The sequence below is a fragment of the Bison bison genome, unplaced genomic scaffold, assembly GCF_000754665.1.
Source record: "Bison bison bison isolate TAMUID 2011002044 unplaced genomic scaffold, Bison_UMD1.0 scf7180017864517, whole genome shotgun sequence".
Taxonomy (NCBI): domain Eukaryota; kingdom Metazoa; phylum Chordata; class Mammalia; order Artiodactyla; family Bovidae; genus Bison; species Bison bison.
Window position 1 is genome coordinate 3844412 of NW_011495070.1, and position 6354 is coordinate 3850765.

The following is a 6354-nucleotide window of genomic DNA, read 5'->3' on the forward strand; positions in this document are numbered from 1 at the left end:
GAGAACTCATGGTACTAAAGAAATATTTAGAAGTTAGGAAGCTGCAAATTAGCACTTTATTTTTCAAAAAGCCAATAAAATTAGATAATCTCCAAAGCATGTGTTGTGCTATTTAGGAGAAACAATAAATTTAATTGAATATTTGATAAAATAGATGTCTTAATAAAATTGTATTAATTAACAAGATAAGGAAGATTAGAAATTATGATTAGGACAATCGCCTTTGAGAAAATTCTGAAGGTGTTTTAAACTACGCCTAATGAATAATGGATATAATGTCTTAATAGCAAAAATATATGAAATCTTTAAGCATTAGATTAAAATGTTATTAAAATCTATGATAATTCTAATTTTTAAAAAGCTAGAATAGCCTTATCAATGATCAAGATGATTTAGAGCAGCAGGAGTGAGGTGATAGTTTTTGTGTATGTATATAAATCTGTTTTTATTATGTCAGGTTTTTCCTTTTTTTTTTTTAAGAATAAGCAGTGATAGGCTAATGCTAACTGATCTACTGTATTTATTCCCAATGCCACACCCATTATCTGCCCTTTATATTAGCTCCCCTGTACTTGCCAAGCCAACTAAAATTAACAAACGTTTTAAAGTTACTATCTAAGGAAACAAAATCAGGCACAACTGTAAGAGGAGAAAAAAACACAGGGAAATGCCAGCAGTTTCCAAAAGGGGAACATGAACAAAACTGAAAAGGCAAAAGAAATTACCACTAAGTTGACGAAGAGAGTAACTATGGAAATTTCACAGTGAAACGGAGGTATGGAATTCCACTTCTCAACACTTCTAATCTATCTTCTCCATCTTACACAACTTCCTAAGTGTTTCTAGTCTATGAAACTTTTCTGTGTTCCAGAGATGTCAGGGAGCTATTTTATTTGAATATTACTTTTATCATATCAATATAATTTTGAAAGGAGGAGATCTATAGAAATGCATTCAGTTATCACTCTGATCAGAAAGCCAAGTAACGACTTTATGTGTCTCTATAACTTAAATAGCAAGAATAAAAAGTTTTAATAGTCTTTAAGAGACAGATATTTTAAACTTTAAGAGAGAACACATTTTTACAAAACTGGTTTTAATTTTAATGGATTTCTTAAGATTTCTCCTGTACTCACTATATGTCACATTTTATTAATTGAATTTAAAAATTATTAACATTATGGGAACACTGACACAATCTCTATGTTTAGGGAAATCCATACTCTCTTCTTCCAATTTTATTGTGAACATTATCCTAAAAACCGTTGAACATAAAGCTTAGTATATTTCTTAAAATGTTCCTTTCATTTATGGATGTTTTTTCAGCTGTTACTCCTATTAAAGCTGCTAGTAAGTTTACAAGTGTATAAAGAAGTCTATTGAGTTGATTTCACAGCTATCGTTTAGTAAAAATAACACACATTTATATACATTGTCGCAAAAATAAAAACAAAATAAAAATTAGTCTTACTTTTTAAAAGTAAACTGATAATTTCATAAGAGATCATTCAGTCCTTATATTGATTTACTTATTGTTGATAAGAGGAACCTGCCCAAGAGATAACCTGTTTCTACAATTTTCATTTTGCCATTTTTTGAAAAAAGACAAACATTTGCCAATGTGGACGTATGTTAATGATACTGCAAGTTTGGCTCCAGGACAACATGATAAAATGAATATAAAAATAAAATGAGTTACTCAAGGATTTTTGGTTTCTTAGTGAACAGCTACATACACACTATAATATAATCTATTATACAGTAACATTATGCCTTAAAAATAATGTATATATTTTAAAAATATTCTATTGCTAAAAAAAATCAAAACAATTACAATATGTATATCAAAGATCACCATGATAAATACAATAATAATGAAAAAGCCTGAAATATTGTGAGAATTATCAAACTGTGACAGAGATATGAAGTGAGCAAATGCTGTTGAAAAAATGGTGCCAATAGACTTGCTTGAGAAAGGGTTGTCACAAATCTCTACTTTATAAAAAACACAGTAATTGTGAAGCACAATAAAGCCAAGAGCAATAAAACAAAATATACCTATATATTAAATCTTCATTTTTATTTCTTCTGGGAATGAAGTGAAAGTATCCTAAAAAGAGTAGAAAGTGAAGATTTTAATACTGAAGCAAGTTCTTATACATCTGCACATCAAACAAGAAATTACTTAGGTTACAAAATTCCTCAAATATATTCAGAGCCATTTTGTTATGAATTGAATTGTTTCTATTTATGAAAATGTGATTTATCATACTTATTCTCTCAGATTTGCTGAAACAACTTTAAGTAAATAACTTTGCTTTTACAGAATATACTTTCCACTGGCTAACAGGGATATAGCAAGGTCAACAATAAAGTTTTTTTAACCAAAGGAATAGTAGAAGCAAAGAGAACTTATTATAAGTTAAAAAATTTTTAATTTTTAAGATTTTAATTAAAATTGAAAAGAGAGGAATTTTATTTATGTTTAATAAGTGGCTATAAATCATCTCAGAGAAGGCAATGGCACCCCACTCCAGTACTCTGGCCTGGAAAATCCTATGGACGGAGGAGCTTGGTAGGCTGCAGTCCCTGGGGTTGCTAAGAGTCTGACACGACTGAGCGACTTCACTTTCACTTTTCACTTTCATGCATTGGAGAAGGAAATAGCAACCCACTCCAGTGTTCTTGCCTGGAGAATTCCAGGGACGGGGGAGCCTGTTGGGCTGCTGTCTATGGGGTAGTGCAGAGTTGGACACGACTGAAGCGATTTAGCAGCAGCAGCATAAATCATCGAACTCTCATTAGGACCTTGAAATTGAAGAAGTTAGATATTTTAGAAATAGACATTAAACAGGATCTTAAGTCAGATGATTTTGAAGAAGCTGTTTAAATGACATCTGTTCTACAATTTGGCTGTATGATTTACAAATTCTTTACTAAAATAGTATTTACATTAATTTTTATTTGATAGTTTTTGTTTGACTTTTTATTCTTACTTAACAAACTCATTAATGACTCAGTTCAGTTCAGTTGAGTTCAGTCGCTCAGTCATGTCAGATTCTTTGCAACCCCATGAATTGCAGCACACCAGGCCTCCCTGTCCATCACCAACTCCCGGAGTTTACCCAAACTCACGTCCATAGAGTCGGTGATGCCATCCAGCCATCTCATCCTCTGTCGTCCTCTTCTCCTCCTGGCTTCAATCCCTCCCAGCATCAGGGTCTTTTCCAATGAGTCAACTCTTCACATGAGGTGGCCGAAGTATTGGAGTTTCAGCCTCAGCATCAGTCCTTCCAATGAATACCCAGGACTGATCTCCTTTAGGATGGACTGGTTGGATCTCCTTGCTGTCCAAGGGACTCTCAAGAGTCTTCTGCAACACCACAGTTCAAAAGCATCAATTCTTTGGTGCTCAGCTTTCTTCACAGTCCAACTCTCACATCCATACATGACCACAGGAAAAACCATAGCCTTGACTAGATGGACCTTTGTTGGCAAAGTAATGTCTCTGCTTTTGAATATGCTATCTAGTTTGGTCATAACTTTTCTTCCAAGGAGTAAGCGTCTTTTAATTTCATGGCTGCAACCACCATCTGCAGTGATTCTGGAGCCCAAAACAATAAAGTCTGACACTGTTTCCACTGTTTGCCCATCTATTTCCCATGAAGTGATAGGACCAGATGCCATGATCTTTGTTTTCTGAATGTTGAGCTTTAAGCCAACTTTTTCACTCTCCTCTTTGACTTTCATCAAGAAGCTTTTTAGTTCCTCTTCACTTTCTGCCATAAAGGTGGTGTCATCTGCATATCTGAGGTTATTGATATTTCTCCCAGCAATCTTGACTCCAGCTTATGCTTATTCCAGCCCAGCGTTTCTCATGATGTACTCTGCATATAAGTTAAATAAGCAGGGTGACAATATACAGCCTTGACGTACTCCTTTTCCTATTTGGAACCAGTCTGTTGCTCCATGTCCAGTTCTAACTGTTGCTTCCTGATCTGCATACAGGTTTCTCAAGAGGCAGATCAGGTGGTCTGGTATTCCCATCTCTTTCAGAATTTTCCACAGTTCATTGTGATCCACACAGTCAAAGGCTTTGGCATAGTCAATAAAGCAGAAATAGATGTTTTTCTGGAACTCTCTTGCTTTTTCCATGATCCAGCAGATGTTGGCAATTTGATCTCTGGTTCGTCTGCCTTTTCTAAAACCAGCTTGAACATCTGGAAGTTCACGGTTCACATATTGCTGAATCCTGACTCGGAGAATTTTGAGCATTACTTTACTAGCATGTGAGATGAGTGCAACTGTGTGGTAGTTTGAGCATTCTTTGACATTGCTTTTCTTTGGGATTGGAATGAAAACTGACTTTTCCAGTCCTGTGCTCACTGCTGAGTTTTTCAAATTTCCTGGCATATTGAATGCTGTACTTTCACAGTATCATCTTTTAGATTTGAAATAGCTCAACTGGAATTCCATCAAGTCCACTAGCTTTGTTCATAGTGATGCTTTCTAAAGACCACTTGACTTCACATTCCAGGATGTCTGGCTCTAGGTGAGTGATCACACCATTGTGATTATCTGGGTCATGAAGATCTTTTTGTACCATTCTTTTGTGTATTCTTGCCACCTCTTCTTAATATCTTCTGCTTCTGTTAGGTCCATACCATTTCTGTCCTTTATCGAGCCCATCTTTGCATGAAATGTTCCCTTGGTATCTCTAATTTTCTTGAAGAGATCTCTAGTCTTTCCCATCTCCCCTCAATTCCCCTTTCAAGATTCTCTTCAGTTGATATATTTTGACCTTGAGATAAGTGCATGTTGGTGGTGGTCTGTTGCCACATTGTCTGACTCTTTGCAATCCCATGTACTGCAGCATGTCAGGCTTCACTTTCCCTCACCATCTCCCGGAATTTGCCCAAGTTCATGTCCATTGAATCAGTGATGCATTCCAGCCTCTGTTGCTGTCTTCTCCTTCTGCCTTCAATCTTTCCCAACATCAGGGTCTTTTCCAATGAGTTGTCTCTTCATATCAGGTGACCAAAGTACTAGAGCTAGCTTCAGCTACAGCATCAGTCCTTCCATGAGGATTCACAGTTGACTTCCTTTAAGATTGACTGGTTTAATCTACTGACTATCCAAGGGACTCTCAAGAGTCTTCTCCAGCTTCCAGTCTTCTCCATCACAGTTCAAAAGTGTTAATTCTTTGGTATTCTGCCTTCTTTATGGTCCAGATCTCACATCAGTACATGACTACTGGCAAGACTACCGTCTTGACTATTTGGACCTTTGTCGGCAAAGTGACGTCTTTGCTTTTTAACACATTGTCTAGGCTGTCATAGCATTCCTGCCAAGAAGCAATCATCTTCTAATTTCATGATAGCAGTCACCATACATAGTGATTTCAGAGCCCGAGAAGAGGAAATCTGTCACTGCTTCCACTGCTTCCAAATTGTCTCCTATTTGCCATGAAGTGATGGGACCAGATGCCATGATCTTAGTTTTTGGGATGTTGAGTTTTAAGCAGCTTTCTATTCTCATCTTTCACCCTCATCAAGAAATTCTTTGGGTATCCCTGGTGGCTCATATGGTAAGGAGTCTGCCTGTAATGTGGGAGATCCAGGTTCAATCCCTGGCTTGGGAAGATCCCCTGGAGAAGTAAAGTGAAGTGAAGTGGCTCAGTTGTGTCAGACTCTTTGTGATCCCATGGACCGTAGCCTACCAGGCTCCTCTGTTCATGGGATTTTCCAGGCAAGAATATTGGAGTGGGTTGCCATTTCCTTCTCCAGTAGATCTTCCCAACCCAGGGATTGAACCTGGGTCTCCTGCATTTTAGGCAGATGCTTTACCATCTGAGCCACCAGGGAAGTCCTCCAGTATTCTTACCTTGAAAATCCCATAGATGGAAGAGCCTGGCAGGCTATAGTCAATGGGGTCACAAAGAGCTGGACATGTCTGAGAGACTCCACTTTCAGTTTTAAGGGACTATTAAGCTCCTTTTTGCTTTCTGCCATTAGGGTAGTATCATCTGCATATCTGAGGTTGTTGCTATTTTTCCTGACAATATTGATTTCAGCTTGTAACTCATTCAGCCCGGCATTTTGCATGATATGCTCTGCATATACCTGATACACTGGAGGAGGAAATGACAAACCACCCCAGTATACTTGCCATGAGAACCCCATGAACTGTATAAAAAGGAAAAAAGATATGACACCAAAAGATGAGTCCTCCAGGTGAGAAGGGATCCAATATGTTACTGGGGAGGAGCAGAGGACAGCTGCTATTAGCTCCAGAAAGAATGAAGTGACTGTCCAAAGCAGAAATGATTCTCGGCTGTGGATGTGTCTGGTGATG

At 37.3% G+C, this 6354-nt stretch overlaps 1 non-coding gene across 1 annotated transcript; it reads right to left on the reverse strand.

The window, feature by feature from the left end:
• Positions 1 to 5792: 5792 nt before the first annotated feature.
• TRNAF-AAA lies at positions 5793 to 5864 on the reverse strand. Its single transcript has one exon. It is a non-coding gene; the product is annotated as a tRNA-Phe (tRNA).
• Between the last annotated feature and the right edge of the window lie 490 nt (positions 5865 to 6354).